This window comes from Rhinoderma darwinii, chromosome 1, assembly GCF_050947455.1.
Source record: "Rhinoderma darwinii isolate aRhiDar2 chromosome 1, aRhiDar2.hap1, whole genome shotgun sequence".
NCBI classification, from domain to species: Eukaryota; Metazoa; Chordata; class Amphibia; order Anura; family Rhinodermatidae; genus Rhinoderma; species Rhinoderma darwinii.
Window position 1 is genome coordinate 81,065,624 of NC_134687.1, and position 20,009 is coordinate 81,085,632.

The 20,009-nt window shown below is 41.5% G+C and overlaps 1 protein-coding gene across 3 annotated transcripts in view; it reads left to right on the forward strand.

Annotated features, from left to right (window-relative positions):
* Positions 1-20,009, forward strand: part of TUSC3 (tumor suppressor candidate 3) — a 716,299-nt gene that overhangs the window by 356,688 nt on the left and 339,602 nt on the right. The window lies entirely within an intron of this gene.

Genomic DNA, 20,009 nt, shown 5'->3' on the forward strand with positions numbered 1-20,009 from the left:
CCTCTTCGTACGTGCTCATTTGGCTGCTTCTGAGGGTCCCATTCACAGAGAATTGGAGCAGTTGTCCGTAGCAACCTATCACTGCAGATTATTTTTAAAAAGTGGAAGCTGATTGGCTGCAATGGACGACTGCACAACTTCTCCTTTGCACAACTTTTTCTTTGCTGTTAGTGAATGGGAACGTTCTTGTTCACATCCAAAAACTGAAAAAGGTACAGAACTGACTTTTTATACATAGACAGTAAGCTAAACCGTCTGGACTCTAGACTGCTACATTTACCTTTAAACTGATACATTGCAGCAAACTATCAGTACAGGAGAGAGATTTGTGCTGCTGATGTATTTATCTTATAGACGAATGTCTCGACTCTTATCAGATGTGAGAAGTATTACAGTAGGTCTGTACATGTTGTTAATCTATTGTTCCCATTCACTGCCAGCAAGCAGAGATCCAAAGTATAATTAGAAAGTATCATAACTTTTTATTATACAATAAATAAGCTTTATTTGCATACAACCAGAAACCCATTTAAGGCCCCTTTCAAACCACACTTATTGCCTGTGTCAGCAGGATACATTTAAATATGAAAAACTATTATTCTACCGTATACTGTGATAAACACATGGGTATCCGTGGGCCTACAGTATGATGAGAGTCTAATTTTTGCACACCTTTTGATAGATTAACATCTGCATACATATATAGTCTATGCAACATGAACAATGTATTTTAAATAGTAACTCGAGTTGAAATGCTTTAAAGGGGTATTCCGACGAGAGACATTTATGGTTTATTTATAAGAAATGCTATAAATATCTGACCCATGACCCTTGTTTACCTGTCATAGCAGGCTGGCACACTGTTTCCGTAACTCCCATAGTTTACAATGGGGAGAGCCTTTCAAAGCATGGGTCATTCGATCTTCATATGCCCGATAGGTGGGGGTTTCACCTTTGCATATGCCACAAATTTATCATATTCAAATACCGCTTTGAATGTTCTGATGTACTGACACAATGTAATGCCTGCTTGACTTCAGCATTGAAACCTCAGTAATCCCATCACCAGGTTATCTTGAATGATCACAGGGGCCTAAAGACATTAAAGGGGTTGTCCAGTTTAGAAAACCTATTTTTATACACCCTATTCAGGGATTCCTATTTAATAGAGGGGGATTCCGTTAATGATTCTCATCTCTGGACTAGAGTGGGGAGTGGTTACAAAGAGTGTCTCTCGCTCTGGAGGACCTGTCCTCATTTGAATGGGCACTGTGTAATGCTTCATTTTCCCTCTGGTGGCACTGCAGGGAAATAGAACACTTACTTCCAGCTTTCCCCACAGATGATAGCGGATCGCTGGGGTTTTCAGCAGGGGTAAAACTTTGCGATCAGCCTATTTTTAAGGGACCCTTCTTACAAGTAGGAATTGTCCAAAGCAGGCAGCCCCTTTAGGCCATGTTCACACATGATATTTTCAGGCGTATTTTGGAGTGTAAAACACTTGAATTGTTCTATGAAAAACACCTGCAAATAGCTTCCTATTAATTTCAGTAGGAAATAGGGTGGGTAGTTCATATGAGGCGGATTTTTACGCCGGTGAATTAAAAAACGGCTCGTAAGAATACACTTAGTAAAAAAATTGTGACGGAAATTCTTGAAGTGTTTGCGAGCTGATTTTTCCTATTTCTAGTTGACACTTAAAAAAAAAACACTTTAAAAATACACCTCAAAATATGTTTCAAAAACGCTTGTAAAAATAACAAACACTTTAAAAAAAGATCCAAATACGCCTGGATTTCAGAAGCTTTTTTTCTCTGTATTCAGCCTCGTATTTTTGAGCCTGAGCGTATGCTGTGTGTACATAGCCCTACAGTGTAACTCCAGTTAAAAGACACTCGGCATTTCTACTAAAAGGGATTGTCCAGTTTAGAAAAGCTTGTAATATGCCTTATTAGAGAGTTCTGAGTTAATAGGGGGGTCTCCTGTTCAGGATCCTCATCGCTTGGTCAGAGTGGAGAGTAGTTACTTGGAGCGTCTCTAGCTCTGTAGGATCTGTCCTGTCCTGCATCAAACAGTCAACGCATTGATATGAATGGGCACTGTGTAATGCTTCATTTCCCCTGTTGCGGCACTGCAGGGAGAACACTTACTTCCAGGTTTCCCCACAGATTACAGCTGATCACTGGGGGTCCCAGCATGGGGAGACTTTTTGATCAGTTTTTTTTGTCAAGGGACTCTTTTAACAAGTAGGGATTGTCCAAAGTTGAGAACCTCTTTTAAGTTGAACTCTCCCTTTAAGAGATTGCGCAAGGAGATCAGACGGACCTGAATCCGAGGCATACAGGACCATCTGCTCTCCAGGTTCAAACTCCAGCCGGGAAAATTTTATTTGGAGGTGAAAGTGCAAATATTTCATATCTGTAGTGGGACACATTTTAAATCTATATAAAAAACGAAGCCACGTTGTATATTGTGATGATTTTCTCAGTATTACAAGAGTTCTGCTTCCTCTCATCAGCAGAGTGAAGTCCAAATCTCTGAGATTTCCTACTTCTCTGTGAGAGACTAAGAGTATGTTCACACAAGACGGATATACTACGAAAAAGCACACTGCGTATTCGCCATGGGTGCCACAGGGAATTCCGGTCGAAAAACTCCACCAAATTGTGGTACAGTTTTTCAGCCAGAATATCCTCTACGGAAAACTGCACTTGAATAAACACGCGTCTCTCCGCCATCCTAACGTTTCATCCCATGTGACCGCTGCATCCTGTGATTGGCTGCTGCATTCACATGTAGAGTTACACGCTGCATTGATATATCGATACTATTTCGGTGCTGTGCAACCTCAAACGTTTTGATACCGTTAATTTATGTATTTCGATACTAAGCTGTGCCGCCACACAGCTTAGCATTGTAACACGTGAATGTATAAGAGTGGGGCTGGGGCTGCGGCTGTGTGATACAGTCATTGCCCCGCTCCTGTGTCCTGAAAAGTGCGTGCGGTCAGCATGAGGTGATGCGACCAGCGCTGCACTAATGAGCGGCGGCACTGAAGACAGAACATGGGCGCACTACAAAACACCCCCATGTTCTGTCTTCTGTGCCTGCGCTCATTAGTGCAGCCGGCCGCATCACCTCATGCTGACCGCGTGCCCACACTTGTTGTCAGGAGAGGGGGCAATGGCTGTATATATGGTGGTCCTAGTGATGGAATCCCTGTCTACCAGATATTTTATGAAATCGGTAGATATGCCATATTATCTTAGATGGGAATACCCATTTGAAAGTAAAACTAACGCATTGCGTTGACTGACTAGTTCAGGGCCTTGGGACCAGAGTCATAGGAATTCAATGAAGACCCAAGAGAGAGAATACCAGCCATGTACTGAAACCTCAGGCCTGCACTGGACATAACACAGTAACAGTTTTGCCTGGATTGCATCTTTAAATTAAATAATAATTGCAGCCCTATAGTGCCAGTCACATAATTAGCTCGCCATACGAGTGCCAGCCCCACTGTGTCCACCAGTAGTGTCAGCCAGACAGTGCTTATTAGTACTTACCTGTCCCTTCTTCCAAGGTGTGGGGCTTTCCTCTTTTCTCTAACATGGGAAATACATGAGCATTCACCAGACACAAGCAAGCATGTCTGTGTCCCAATGGTTGGGACCACACAGAATGGCATCGCGGGCTTCAGAGTGGGCACCCTGTTCTATGGAGATTGCATGGCTGTGTGCTTGATTTTATTAACCTGTTTGCAGTGGATGTGGCTGGAAACACCTGAACTCAATAATTAGGAGGGGTGTCCACATACTTTTGGCCATATAGTGTAACTTTAAGAGAGGTTTTTTATTTTGGTCTCCTATTTCTTTAAAAATCACTTCTTGACTGCCATCCAACTATGAAAATGTTTACTAAAAGTATTAAGGTCAATTGTTGGCATGAATTAAGTTACGCAGGAGCCAATTGTAAACGCTCCTTTAACTTAGGCCCCATGCACACGAACGTAAAAACACCCGTAATCACTTAGACTTCTATTGGCCACGGGTACCTCCCCGTATGCTTACGGAAAGGTGCCCGTGCCGTTGAAAAATATAGAACATGTCCTATTTCAGGCCGTAATTACGGCACGGGCAGGCCCATAGAAGTCTATGGGGCTCCCGTAATTACGGGTGACTACGTGTGTGCGCCCGTAGTTACGGGAGCGTTGCTAGGCGACGTCAGTGTATATTCACTGTCCAGGGTGCTGAAAGAGTTAAACGATCGGCAGTAACTCTTTCAGCACCAGGGACAGTGACTGCCGATCACAATATAGATAAAGCTGTAAAAAAAAAAAAAAAAAAGACGTTCATACTTACCCAGAACTCCCTGCTTCTTCCTCCAGTCCGGCCTCCTGGGATGACCGCTGTAGCCAATCACAGGCCAATCACTGGCTGCAGTGGTCTCATGGACTGCGCGTCATCCAGGTAGGTCGGACTGGATGTCAAGAGAGGGATGCGTCACCAAGACAACGGCCGGCTAAGTATGAATTTCTTTTACTTTTATTACGGAAAGGGCTGTCCCTTCTCTCTATCCTGCACTGATAGAGAGAAGGGCTGCCGATTACTGCAGTGTAATTTTGCAGCAAAAACGTGCCCGTAAATACGGGTGACACCCGGCCCGTATTTACGGGCACGGGTCCGTAAATACTGGTGCACTACGGGTCGAATACGTGTGACCAAGGACTCATATTTATGCCAGTATTTACGGGAGGACAAAAATACGTTCGTGTGCATGAGGCCTAAATGGAAGCTGTGGCTTTCTAGCTCATTCAGCTCTTCCCCCTTATCCCACTTCTAGATAATCTCATCTCTTTTCTTGATGTGTATTGTCTGTATATCTTTTACTGGGTCTAACCCTGAGATTGCCTGAACTATGATGATTTATAGGATATGTACACCTCCTATAAGATGATTGCATGCTACGTAATTACACACACAATGTTTGTTTTTGTTTTGTTTTTTCCCAATACGCAGCATGCTGAAGGTGTCACATTTTTTCTATATTTTTTTTTCTCCGTAAAATACTTTTCAATATATCTTAAAAAATGGGGTTGTTCAATGGGGTTGTTTTTCATACTGATGACCTATCCAGTACATGATCAGTGGGGGTCCAAAACCTGGATACCACACCGATCAGCAGTTCCATCTGCCTAGTGGCAGCGGATGTCCGTGCCAGCTGCAGATGGCTCCGGTCACAGTATAGCGGCCGTGCTGCAGTACTGTAGCTCTGCTCCTATTCAACTGAATATTAGCAGAGTTACAGTACTGCAGCATGGCCGCTATATTGTGACCGGAGCCATCTGCTGACATTGCATAGTATCTGGTGCCTGGAGGCAGCCGGAGCAACTGATCGTTGCGGGGTCCAGGTGTCAAATCCCCTCTGATCATGTACTGATGACCTATACTGTGGATAGGTCATCAGTATGAAAAACTGCCCCATGCTCGGACAACCCTTTTAACGCCTGTACAAAGACATTATTGAAAAATGCTGTAAAAAAAAATGATTACAATCTTAGACATCCACTGCCGGTTTTTACATGTATTTTTAACCAAAAAAAACCCTGTCAAAAGGTACTCATCAGTGGTTCTTAAAGGGTCTATTCACATGTCGCGGTCAAATAACTTTGGATTGTTTGAGGGGGCGCCCCCCTGATTCTAACACTTTAAATGCCGCAGTCACGTTTGACCGTGGCATTTAAGGTGTTAAACGGGCGGAATCAAAGTGAGGTGTCGGCGTGTAACAGCATCTACCTGTGTTTGCCTGCGTGTCAGCTGCTTTGTACATATACAAGTGTGTTTCTGTTTTTGACATGTTTTCTTTTATTGAATGCAGATTCAAAATTAAAGGGCCTTTTACTTATTTATTGCATATCCATGTGAGCCCCGTTCACGGTTAAAAATGAATGAAGAGGTGGCATGCTGGCACACTGCTCTCCATTGTAGTCTGTGGAGGTTCCTGTATTCTGTCTGTATCAAGTGTCCATAAATATAATTGTTCATCTGTGATCTGAATGAGCGGATAGGGACAGGCTTACCCTAACAGAATCAAAACGTGAGCTATACTTACCTACTAAATGTCTATCGAATTAAAACCGTCTGTAAGGATCGCACAGACCATCATTTATTGTATAACTGGAGCCGTCTATATTACATAATTTATGAGTCTCTAAATATGTATCAGGGAAATGTAATATTTATTCATGATTAAATGTACTGCTCATGTGCTTAAGTATGTGTCATCTGATGGATAATTACATCACAATGTTATTTATGGATGCATTTAAATAGATGGATGGATAGATAAATAAATAGATGAATGACAAATGTATAGATTAATTTTCCAAATCATAGAATTTATCAGTGTTTTTTTTCCAGATATTTGTTCAAAATTTACTGTAGAAATCAGACTGTACTGTAAGGCCTCATGCACACTTCCTTTGGCCGTTGTACGGTCGCTAAAGACGGATGCGTGAAACACGGACCGCACACGGATGGCTTCATGTGCAGTCCGTTGTTTCAAAGAGACCAAATGAATGAAAAGGCAGAGACTCTTCCGTCAAAAATGGATAGGAGTAGGACCTGTCCTATTTTTGTTAGAACGGCCACATGGTTCCGTTAAAACAATGGAAGTGTGCATGGCCCCATTGAAATCAATGTGTCAGGGTGCTATCAGTTAAAAAAAACGGATAGCACCCTGAAGAAAATAACTGAAGTGGGCATGAGGCCTAAGAATGTTGTCATTTCTCATTGAAATATTCCATAACTTTTTCCAGAAGCCACTCTGAGGATACGTCCCTACAGTTCAGCCACATGCTCTCTCAAATAGCATGTTAATTGGCCGCACAGTTTTGCAGATAATTCCTCTGGTTTTTTTTCCTGCAAAGCCGCGTGTCTATTAACATGATTGTGAATGGCCACATGGTTTTATGGGTAACACTGCTGTATTACCGTCAAAATAGTGTGTCCAATCAACAAGCTATTTGAAAACCCGCCAACCACAGGTGGGCATGGTTGGTGTGCATGCAGCTGCCACAACATGGGACATACCCTTTTATTATTTCCAAAAGAAGGGAGGTACTGATTCTCTTTAAGTTCTAATAACCGTTTTAAAAAACCCCAAAAAAACCTCTTCGGGTACTTTGCCCATTATTCTTAGGGGACGGACTACTTTGTCAGAATATTTAGGAGTGTGGGCCGTATAGATATGGTAATGACTTGTGCAACTCAAGTTTATGAAACATTGTTAACCTTGTTTTTTCACCATTCTGTGAATTGGTGCATCTTTACCCGAATTTGGATCGATCAGTGTTTGCACCCTACAGTAACTGTCGAGGGTCCTGTTTTTTTTTTTTGTTTTGTTGTTTTTACTTATAGATTAGTAGTAGTACTAATGATATAATAATCAGTCATTATTCATTTTTATCCCTCTGGCCAGGAATACTGCCAGCATTTTCTCCTATGAATGTCTGAACACCTCATGTAGGAACTTGACTCTTTATAACATGGTTAGAATAGATTAATATATTAGTACTAAGTTTAGTAAAACAGAACTTATATTGTGCGCACATTGAGAACCTCCACTCCTGACATTCTTAAGTGGAAAATGAGCCCACTTATAAACTGGCATGCTGATATCAGGACAATATATATTTTGCAGAGGATATAATAGAAGTCTGCAGTGTCCTCTGAAAGTAGAGAAACAAAGCATAAAGTGACGATGGCTCAGGAGATAATTTGCTCTTTTCCTAGGCAAACTGCGTTCCATGGGAGCATTGTTCTTTTTGTTTTCTACATAATACACCAAGCACTTGATAATAAAGCACAAAAAAGATGATGCTGAGCCTAATAAAAGCTCTGCATTAAAGAGGAAGGTCATTCACTTATTCAGACCAGAAAAACATTGTACGAGGGAACATCCTAACAATATACCTCTATAGATATGGAACCGGGACTTCTCATAAAAAAAACGTCTTTCACTGAGACTTTACTTTTGAGCCTATAACACTGAGTAGGAACTTAAAGCGACTGTTCAATGTGAGCTTAAAAATGATATGTAAGTCAGTGCCTATAGATTCTGCTTACCTGCTATTTATTTTCCCCAGTTCTTGTGGCTTGCTTGCGTTTTAGTTCAGCTCTATTAGGGCAGAGCTTTGATCTGTGACTACAGCTTAGCTACAGTGCCTACAGGGAGTCTAGGTAGTCTGAAATCCACCTCCTGTCTCTTCATTGGTTCAGGCTGTTGCTCCCTCCTCTCCACTGCAGTTTTGCCTCTTTAGATTGGCTGCTGTCTATAAACACAAGCTCATCACATGATCACCAGGAAGTCAGTGCATGGAGAGCTGATTTATATTACAGTAAGGGCAGAATAATCATAAAGTACAGACTACTAAACCACCAGTGAGAAAAGGAAGAATATCCGGTATTTGCCATACATATACTGAGGAAAATGAGCCTAAGGCCTTATTATCATGAGCGTATTTCACATCTGTGTTCCGCGTGTTAAAACAACAGATGTCACACGGACCTATGCAATTCAATGGGGCCATTCAGACATTTAGTGTTTTTCACGCAGCGTGGCCGCTGCGTGAAACTCAGGCATGTCCTATACTTGTGCGTTTTTTGCGCATCACGCACCCATTGAAGTCAATGGGTGCGTGAAAATCACGGACAGCACACGGGCGCACATCCGTGTGCTGTCAGTGATTCACGCAACAGTTGCTAAAGAAATGATGAGAAAAAGAAAACCACCTCCTTCAGTTTATTTTGCTGACTTAAAAAACGTGTGATGAGATACGGATGACATACGCTCGTAAAAAACGCAGACACGCGCCGTACACGGATGTCACACGAACTGCAACGCTGGAAAACCGCTGCATTTTTTTTACGCGCGCAAAACTGACACGTTCGTGTGAATACGGTTTTAGTAAATGGGGAGCCTGGAGAGTCATCTTTAAGGGTTGTGCTGTTAGATCTGGACCCTCACTCGATATTTAGTGCAATATTCCAATGTTTGCCTCAGAGTGAACTTTGCTAATAAGGTGGGGATGTTTCTAAAGTTATAGAGTTTGGGTCCTAAATTGTCCTATATTTTTATTATTGAAGAACTTTGCCTTGAGCCTGATCATTGCAGTTGTGTGATGTCATGGGGTAAGATGACCGCAATCTGCTTTTGACTATGAGGAAGATTGTTCTGCCAAAGAAAGACATCTTCTGTTATAAGAAGTAACTTCATTGGCACAAATACAGTTCATTTAAATCCTCGCCATATCATCTTAATTATGTATAATAATACACATGCCAACGCAACATGACTGGAAAGATCTATACATTGGAGGCGATTGGTTATTCGATCGATACGTAGCAAAGACGTTATAGAAGATTAATACATCTGTAGGGTTTGATACGCTAACCTTCTTTTTTTTTTTTTATTTCACATGTCTCATGATGCATTTCTCTAAAAGTAGCAAAGCTTCCAAAACAATCACAAGGTCTATTTGTATTTCAAGATTCTGTTGTAAAGCTGGCCATATACACGAGAGAGCTTGTTGGACCAACAGCCATTTCTCCCGACACCACGTGCATGGTTATTTAAATGGGTGGAGGGGAATGAGCTGCTACCAGACCCTTTTACAAGTGGGTATGTCACCGGGGTAAAAATGCATTGGGCATGTTGAAATTTAACATGACCCATTCTTTTTTCTGTTGCCATCTGCCGTCAGAGAAGAGTTGGAAGGCCCCTATACACGTTAGACTGTCTTATTACCGAAAGTCCTCAGTTTTTTTACCCAACCTTTTATCTAATTTGTATAGTCAGCTAAAGATATTAAAAATATAGAAACCCCTTATAAAGGATAAAATTTAAGTTTTAGATATTTTTAGTATCCTATGGTACAACTGTTAGATAAATATAGCACAATCCACATGTGAAAGATTCCTGGAGTTTGTTATGGCAGTTCTTGACTCTTGATTCTTGATGATTTGATAAATCTGCCTTATTGACTCATTTTACAGAGTTTTGTTCTGTATGGAGAATTTTAAACTAAAATCAACCAATCACCTTTAATTCCTTACCGACATTTGACGTACATGTACGTCATCAACAGAAAATACTTTCTGCAAAATGCTGTACCTGTAAGTCAAGGTGATTGCGGTGGCACAGGGTCTATGCCCATGCAATCACCTCGGGAGTCCGATGGTGAATGACAGCCATGTAACGGCCATTAAACCTCTTAGATGCTATGGGCAATGCTGACTGTGCCATCTATTTGGATTACAGAGCCATAATCCCCAACAACGCAATTCGGGGTTTCCGATTGCTGCTGTGGCAGTCGGGGCCTAAAAATGTACGATATGTACGGAAGCCTGTTAGGCCCTGCCAGAGAAATAGTGTAACAAATTATGGGGTTCTTTTTTCTGCATATTATTCTAAAATATATATTTTTCACGGCCCAATGATTTTAAATTTCACCTCCACTGTGCTTTAATGTCTGTGAAATGCCTAAAGGATTAACAAACTTTTTTAATACTGTTTTCAATACCTTGAGGGGTGCAGTTTTTAAAATGGGGGGGATTTATAAATGTTTCCAATATATTGGCTCCTCAAAGCTACTTTAGAACTGAATTGGTCCCTAAAAAATAGGTTTTGGAAATTATCTCAAAATCACTTGGATAAGTAAAATTATAATTAAAAAATGATTCCAACAAAAGACACGGCAGATCTGAAAAATGGGGCTCTGTTAGAAAGGCCAAAACTGGCTGCGGCTGTAAGTGGTTAAATATAAGGGATTTAGTAGTGTTATTCTCTCGGCTCTAGAAATTTTATAAGACCTGTTCTTAGTTACATCAGTTTTTGGAAAAGCATAGCTACTGTCAGTTTGATGACTATTACAACTCCTAGAATACAAATTTGCCTAGTAGGTAGAGATTTATCTGCCGCTCCTTGATCTCTGCTTATCTATTCATAAAGAAGTCTAGGTAAGCTATGGTAAAGCCTCAATGGGAGTTGTAAGGGAATTCATATTGGGTGTCACCCAGGTTTCTCTGACAGAGATGTAAGAAGATATGACTGCAGGATAAGGCTACGTAAAGGGTTTGTTTGCAGTCTGTAACCATGGAGCGACAGATCTGTATCGGAGCCGTAGACACAAAATGGTAGGAGATTTTTAATTAAGCCTATTTGCAAACTTGATCCATTTTTTATTTTAGATTCATTGATACTATGGCCCATGTGCGAATCTAACTTTTTTTTTACCCCCTGTAGCTATGGCATACAGTAGTTAAAGAAAACTACTGGTGAGAATCTTGAACCAACAGCCTACTTTAGCATTAGGCCCCATGAACACGAACATCCACGGGAGAATTGCGGCCCCATTTATTTCTATGGGCCCATGCACACGACTGTGGTTTCCACGGTCCGTGCATGGCCCAGGAGCCTGGACCGCAGAAAGAACGGACATGTCTTATTACGGCGGTCCAGGCTCATAGAGAATAATGGACGCGGCCATATGCATGACCCGCAGTTTGCGGGCGGCTCGCAGATGTCACTCTGCCCCCGGCCGACTCGAAAATCACGGCCGTGCACATGGCTACGGTCGTGTACGTGAGGCCTTAGAGCTTTTTTGGTTTATGTGCATATACAGCTATTTGAAATATAAAGATGTGCCTTGCAACACAATTTTTGTTTAGTAAATATATGCAACTTATAGATAATCAACTGCCATTTCAAGATAACATGTAGAAGGACTGTAATTAAAGGGTAATTAACCGCTTAATGACCAGGCCTATTTTGGCCTTAATGACCAAGCATTCTTTTTTATTTTTCTCATCTTCACATTCCAAGAGTTATAACTCCCTTTTATTTTTCCGTCAACATAGGCGTATGAGGGCTTGTCTTTTGCGGGACGAGTTGTGTTTTTCAATGGCACCATTTTTTGGTGCATATATTATATTGATTAACTTTTTTTGGGGGAAGGAAATTGAAAAAAACCCCGCTATTCCTGCATTGTTTTTCACGCTTTAAATTTACGCCGTTCACTATGTGGCATAAATACCATGTTACCGTTATTCTATGGGTCGGTACGATTAGAACAATATTACATATGTTTATGTTTTTTATGTTTTACTACGTCTGCACAATAAAAAACCTTTTAAACAAAAATAATAAATGTTTGCATAACCGCATTCCAAGAGCCATAACTGTATTATTTTTCCGTTGACATCGCCATATGAGGGCTTGTTTTTTGCGGGACGAGTTGTAGTTTGTTATCAATACTATTTTGCAGTGAATGGGACTTATTGATTACGTTTTATTATATTTTTTGAAGATTTTGGCGTTGTTTTTAGCTTTTTTTTGTATGGCTTTCACTATACAGTTGAATTAATGTGTTAACTTTATTCTTTGTGTTATGATCGCAGCGATACCATATATGTGTACGTTTCATGTTTGTTTGTTACACTTTTTATGGAAAAACATGGTTTTATTTTATTTTTACTGTTCACTTTTTTTTTTATATTTTCCAAAAATGTATTTGACTGTTTTTAATTATTTTTTTAAGTCCCACTAGGGGACTTCACCATACGATCTTCTGATCGCAGATATAATGCTTTGGTATACTTAGGCAATAATACTTTGGTATACTATCAGTGTAAATCTGACAGGCAATCTATTAGGCCATGCCTCTGGCATGGCCTAATAGGCATACAGCCAGGGCAGGCCCGGGGGTCTTTGTTAGACACCCGGCCGCCGATGGGTGGCAGAGGGAGATCCTTCCCTCTGTCAATAGATTTAAATGCCGCGGTCGCTATTGACTGCAGCATTTAATGGGTTAAACGGCTGAGATTGAAGGTTTCTTCAATCTCGGCAGTTGCAGCGGGAGCCTGGCTCTCAGTCATAGCCGGGCTCCCGCGGCGATCGTGCAGGCACAGCTTCTGTGCCCGCACAATCTCCATCATGCACATGCACGTGGGAATGAGCGAACAGGCTGCATTCCCCGACGTGCATGTACGTAAAAATGCGGGAAGGGGTTAAACTTTTCAACTTTATCATAGTGACATGTCAGATGTTTTGATCGGTGGGGTTCCGATCACTGAGACCGCCACCGATCGCTAAAACGAAATGACAGAAGTGGCCGTGTGAGCGCTGTGCCTTTTAAGTTTCTGATCGGCTTTTCTCAGCCTTCCTGGGAGCAATGTATGGTCTCAATAGAAAGTCTGAGTCCGCACACTCCTCGTTCGGCTATCCCGAGGAAAGACAATCAGAAACTAAGCAGGAAAGCACTCATGCAAGCGCTTCCACCATTTTGTTTTAGCGATTGGTGGTGGTCTCAGACCTCCACTGATCAAAACTTCTGACATGTCAATTTTTTTTTTAAAGTTTAGTTACACTTGTTAATTTAATATTGCTCTATTAACATAAGAGGAAATACAGTTGTGTCTAAGCAGATTAAATACTGATGCAGCACCTGGCCCAGTTGGCATTCACATATATTAAGGCCACGTTTACACGAGCGTGTTATTCGTCCGTGCGACGCGCGTGCTTTTCACGTGTGTCGTACGGACTTCTAATAGTCTATGGGGTCATGCAGACAGTCCGCGATTTTTGTGCAACGTGAGTCCGTTGCAAAAAACTCACAACCTGTTCTATATTTGTGCGCTGTTCGCGCATCACGCACCCATTGAAGTCAATGGGTGCGTGAATACCACGCATGTCACACGGAAACACTTCCGTGCGAACAGCGTGATTCGCGCAACAGCAGTGAAAAGGATGCATGAAAACAGAAAAGCACCACGTGCTTTTCTGTTTACAAACATCCAAACGGAGTGTCATAATGATGGTGGCTGCACGAAAAGCACGCAGCCGCGCATCATATGCTGAGGCCACACGGAGCTGTTAAGTGCCTTTTGCGCACGCAAAACGCCGTGTTTTTTGCGTGCGCAAAACGCACACGCTCGTGTAAACGAGGCCTAAAGCAGAGCCTGGTAATTGATACACCATCTCATAGATTGATAGATCTGTTTTAATCAAATTTTTTTAGATTGAATTTACTAGGGTCAGTGCTGCAGGACTGGTGTATAACTGATGTCGTACCATTACTCAAGAAGAGTAAAAGGGGAGATGCAGGTAGCTATTGACCAGTAAGCCTGACCTTTGCTGTCTGTAAAATATTTTAATTTATTCTAAAGGGCAAACTGCATAATGATATTACAGAAAATAATAGAAGAATGCATAACCAGCATGCGTTCATGAAAAAACAAGTAACCCTTAGCTTTTATGAGGAGATAAGTGCAAATATGGATTTTGGTAATGCAGCTGATGTGATCGTTGCAACTTGGAAATGCATTTGATACTGTACAGTACTTCACAGCAGCCTAGTATAGAGGATGCAAGGACTAGGGGACAGTGTATGTACATGACTAAAATACATTTTTGGCCACTTTTACAAGTGATGGTCTATTGCTAGGATATGGCATCACTTTTTGATCGTCGGGTTCCGACTGCCGGGATCCCCACCAATGCTTAGAATAATGGGGCAGCAGCGCTAGTTTTTCTCAGCCATCCAGTCATGGAATAATGGGGTACCAGAGGTCGGAACCACACTAATCCTAATGTTATTGCATATTGTGCCATTGTGACTATCCTATCTTAGTGCCTTGTTTAAGCTTACACATGCTTGCTCCGTAATTGAGTTTTCAAAAACAGTTGCCTATAGGCCCCAAAATGATAGACAACTAACTGTCCCCAATTATAGTAGAAAGAAACAGCCCTGGAACAAAAACCCGGAGACATACCGTTATCATATTTAATATTATATCATCCTTTTGGAACTCAAAGTCAGCATATTTTTCTTAGGATATAGTTCTATCTATCCCAGTCAAGCTTTAAATCACGTTTTTTATTATTTGAAATATAAAGCTTTTTACTATTTTATATGTATTATTCTGCTAAATAAAACAAAAAAATTTGAACTACCGTTTCTCATATTCTTAGGTCTACTTTTGTTTAAAATATAAAATAATAGTCTGCAGAAATCAAGAAAATATGTAACCTTAAGATGTATAAGGTAGTTACCCTTTCCATGTTTCATGAGGCAAAGGAGTGTTTTCTATAAACGAGGAGTACACTTAATGCCCGTTGATTGGGGGGTCAAATGCAATAAAAAGAATTCGTCTTTCACCAGCCTTTTGAAGCCATTCAGACTTAATCTTTAGCAACAACCTCAATATTGCAGCTTGGAAAATATTCTATACTACCAGCTCCTGGAAGCCAAGAAAAATAGAATTTCTCTGTATTCAGACTGTATTTAATGTGTGTTGCTGTAGCTTGTACAATGTTGGATAGCCTTAAATGGGTTTTAACTTTTTATGTATACTATTGGTCATGAAATAAAAATGAAGTAACTTTGTGTAATAAACTGTTGAGAAACCAGCAATTAAAGTAAGATATGGTTTTAATTCTAGTAGCCATGGTTAGGTTCAGGCATGTGTATACTCTATCATGGACTCCCTGAATGTGCCGTCAGTTTTTCTTAGTTTATTACATAATTATATTGCTGTTCAGGTCTTAAAGGATAAGTAAACATGGCTGCTTTCGTCCAGAAGGAGCGCTCCACCTGTCTATTGGTTGTGTCTGGTGTTGCAGCTTGAATTTGGCTGAACTGCAGTACTACACCGAACCTGTGGATAGATGTGGCACTGTTTTTTGGGAGAAATCCGCTGTATTTTGTGCGCACGATCATATGCATTTTGGCTTGTAATATGGTGCTCAAAACAGAATCCTAATGCAGTCGCTTATTTTTGAATAAGGTTCCATTTTACAGAGCCTCCCTCTGGAAGCACTAAGTACGACATGCAATGGCACATGCCACAATGTATTCACCACTGTGGCATTATTCATAGTACCATTGAAATACAACAACATATTCAGCATCTGTGGGGTCCAGATCTTAAATATGCTTGTTTGCACATACACATGCTTAGTGCTTAGTAAATAAAACATTAATGTTAAACGGAGTGTCAGTGGTGTCAGCAAGTAAAGGTTTCTTATTGTATAATGGAAAGTTATTGTAACGTCCACGGTCACAGACCGCAGACTTCTATCATCCTGCAGACGTCTTCCTCCCCGGAGATGCCAGCACGTGCGGCCATCCTGTCCTGCAGTGACCACTAGGGTGCGCGCGAGCTGATTCCCGGCCTTAAAAGGCCAGCGCACACACATGTTAAAGATTTTACTGATTGCTCCCAGATCACCCTGGACTATAAGAAGGGCCCTGCCCCTTCACTCATTGCCTGAGTGTTGTTGTTGTGTTTTCCTTGTCAGTCTAGCAAATGGTCCCTTGGTGTTTTCCTGTCCCCAGTGTTCCCGTTCCTGCTACCTGTATCCCATGCTGCCTTGTTCCTGTACCTTAATAAGTTGGAGTCGTGCTATGTTACACCACGCCTGGTGTCTGGTGCCAAGTCCCATCTGAGCCTAGCCATCGTTACTGTCTGGACTATCACAGGTACCCTTGCTCGGACTATAGACTTTACTTGGTACCCTGTTTGGCCAGCTGCTATCCCACTACGGCGGTATGGGCCTGTGGGTCCACATACCCACAGATCTTGACAGTTATGCAGTTCTGTATTAATTCCTCATGGTTTTCAAGATCTCCGTTTTCGGTCATTCAATGGAAACCTTTATTGCTTATTTCCAGAGGATACAAATCTGTGATGAAAATGCAGGAGCTTGACTTGTTAGTTACTGTATATATATCAGAGCTCTTTCTTGTAAAAAGAAGTGGAAATCGTACATGCCTTCTGTAATACTATCCGTTTTTAACTGAAAGGCTCGAAATGACACTTTTATTCTAAATACCCTATTTGCAGCTGAAAAAGAGAACGTGAAGCAGCACTCAAATAAAGTGAATTTATTCATCCAACATGGAACCACAACGTTTCACCTAAAATGCCTTCATAGAGGAGGTGAAACGTTGTGTTTCCATGCTGGATCAATAAATTCACTTTATTTGAGTGCTGCTTCACGTTCTCTTTTTTGGATATCCAACACATAAAGAGAGGTCACTCCTTTATTTTTGAAGCCTTGCACCAGCCTAGTCAGGCATTTGTTCACAGTGCTGCTCCAATTCTCTGCTTTTTTCTATTTGCAGCTGATATATTTACTTACACTCTACAACTATAAGCAGTAGCGCTGCAAAAAACCTCCCCAGTTTTTCTTTAAAATCATTGAGTCACTCCTTCCATTATTTAAACCATGATGTATCTGCCCGCGGAACATAACCGCGTGTTGAGTAAGCTCTTCAGGGAAGGTACTTCACCTTGGTATTGTTTCGGATTCGTTTACATCTGCATCGGGATTCCATTCATGGGTTTTGTGTGAGCTTTCCTTCAGGGGAACCCATGAACGGAATTCAAACTGAAACAAACGGAAACCACAGGTTTCCATTTGCATCACCATTGATTTCAATGGTGACGGATCCGGTGAAAATGGTTTCTGTTTGTCACCGTTGGGTAAGGGTTCCGTCGTTTTGACAAAATCAATGCCGTTGTCGACTGCGCTATTCATTCCGACAAAATGACGGAACCCTTACACGGAAACCATTTGCACCGGGCTGATTTCAATGGTGATGCAAACAAAAACCTATGGTTTCAGTTTGGATTCCGTTTATGGGTTCCCCTGTCGGAAAGCTCAGACGGAACCCATGAACGGAGTCCCGATGCAGATGTGAATAAAGCTTTAGTAAGACCATCTTATAAAAATATTTTTACTACTATTTGATATTAAAAAGATCCTTTTTCACAATAAAATGTTTATTTTAGAAAAACGGTTTATTTGTACAATGTGGTGAAAATCCCTTCCATTGAAAGCATGCAGTACTTCTCCCATCATGTACTTGGACAGTGCATTGATCTTACATCTGATTATCTATTATTATTGCTGAACTGACTTCTTGTACTGTTCCTGCAGTTCAATTCTCATTGTGTTGCTGTGCTTAACTTGTATTATATCACAGGTCAATGATTGCTGTGCAGCACAATGGTGATAATGAGAATAATGAAATTCTGTCAGCGTTTAAACTGTGTCTGAAAGAAGACCCTTGATCTCTTGATGTCAGAAATAAGAATGAATACCTTTAGGTTACACATTAAGATCTTTGCCTCAAGAGGAGACTTAGATTTTGACACAAAAGAAGAGGACGTGGCACACAGCAAAGTCTATAATGCTAATCATTACTGCTATATACAGAAAGGAAAGATGAGAAAGTTCTGGTCCAGAGCACAGCTTCTGTATTATATATAGCATATACCATTTAAGTAGTGTCCATTCTTTATCATTTTTTTATTAAGGATTTAAAAGGGTTTTTGGTACCTTAATAAATGTTAGAGTCGGGCTATGGGGTACAGTATGTGGACCCACAAGGCGACTCCGCCATAGCGGAGTAGCAGCTGGCCAAAGTATAGTCAATAACAGTCTCTAGGACAAGAGTACCTGGATAGATGATCTGGGAGACACTCGGCGTAGCAGACACGTGGCGTAGCAATCACGAGGAGAAGCAGGCACTTGGCACTGATGACACTTGGCACTGATGACACTTGGCATGGCAGATGACGCGTGGCAGATGACACGTGGCATGGCAGATGACACATGGCACAGAGGATGAACTCGACTCCAACACTAGACTTCGCTCAGGAACAAACACAATTGCTGTATACGGGATACAGGATACGGGAACACAAGATAAAACTAAGGGACCATTTTCAACAATGAACATGGGTAGACACAACAACGCTCAGGCAAGGAGAAAGAGGGAAGAGTTCTTTTTTATAGTCCAGGGTAAGCTGGGGATTGGGTAGGGAACAATTTACTGCACTGTTCTGCTATTGCCTCTAGGGTGCGTGCCCTCTTTCCTGGCCTTAAAGGGCCAGCCCGCACACCCTAGAGGCAATAGCAGAACAGTGCAATCAGGTGTGCTGGCGTCTCCTGGGAGGGAGACGCTGGCAAGCTTTCAGTGTCCTGCAGTCGCGGCTGCCGGTGAGTACAGCGTGTTGGTTGTCAGCGACCGCGGTCACAACAGTTAGCCAACCTCCTCTGCAGGAGAGCTAATGTCTATCTAATCAAAGTATTTTATTACTTATTTGCCCCTTATTCATCCCAGGTGCCAGCCACCACTGTATATTTCCCTAGAGGTCTAGGAGAGGGAAATTGGTGTAGTCATCATTGTGGGTGACAACCTCTACCTCTGTCTCCTTTAAAGTTTAGTTAAACGTTTGACAAACTTCTGACTTGTCATAGTGACATGTCAGAAGTTTGGATTGGTGGGGGTCCGAGCACTGAGACCCCCACCTATTGCTAGAACGAAGCAGCTGAAGTGCTCGTGTGAGTGCTCAGCCGCTTCGTGTCTGTTCGGCTTTTTCCGGAAAGCGGATGTATCGGAGTACGGGCTCATAGATATTCTATTGAGTCCGTACAATGATACATTTATTTCCGGAAAAAGCCGGACAGGCACGAAGCAGCTGAGCGCTCACACGAGTACTTCAGCAGCAACATTCTAGCAATTGGTGGGGCTCTCAGTGCTCGGACCCCCACCAATTCAAACTTCTGACATGTCACTATGACATGTCAGAAGTTTGTCAAACGTTTAGCTACACTTTAATCTATGTCATCCACCGTGGAGCATCTAAGCATAGCTTTTCAAAGAAATGGAGAGATATCTTGCTTCGATGTTGGAAAGCATACCGTACTAACTTTTGGCTCTCCATCAATAACCTCTCCCAGAATGTATTGAAGATATCATATAGATTAACACAAGTACTTGTATTACTAATATTAAGTATTGACTTAATCCCCAAACCCCATAAAACGGTGCTGTACCACATTCTAAAAGCCGCCACCTCATCTATTGCAAAAAATTGGCGATCCCCCTCTATCTCCAAACTAGACGAGATAGTTAATAAATTGAATAATAAATATAT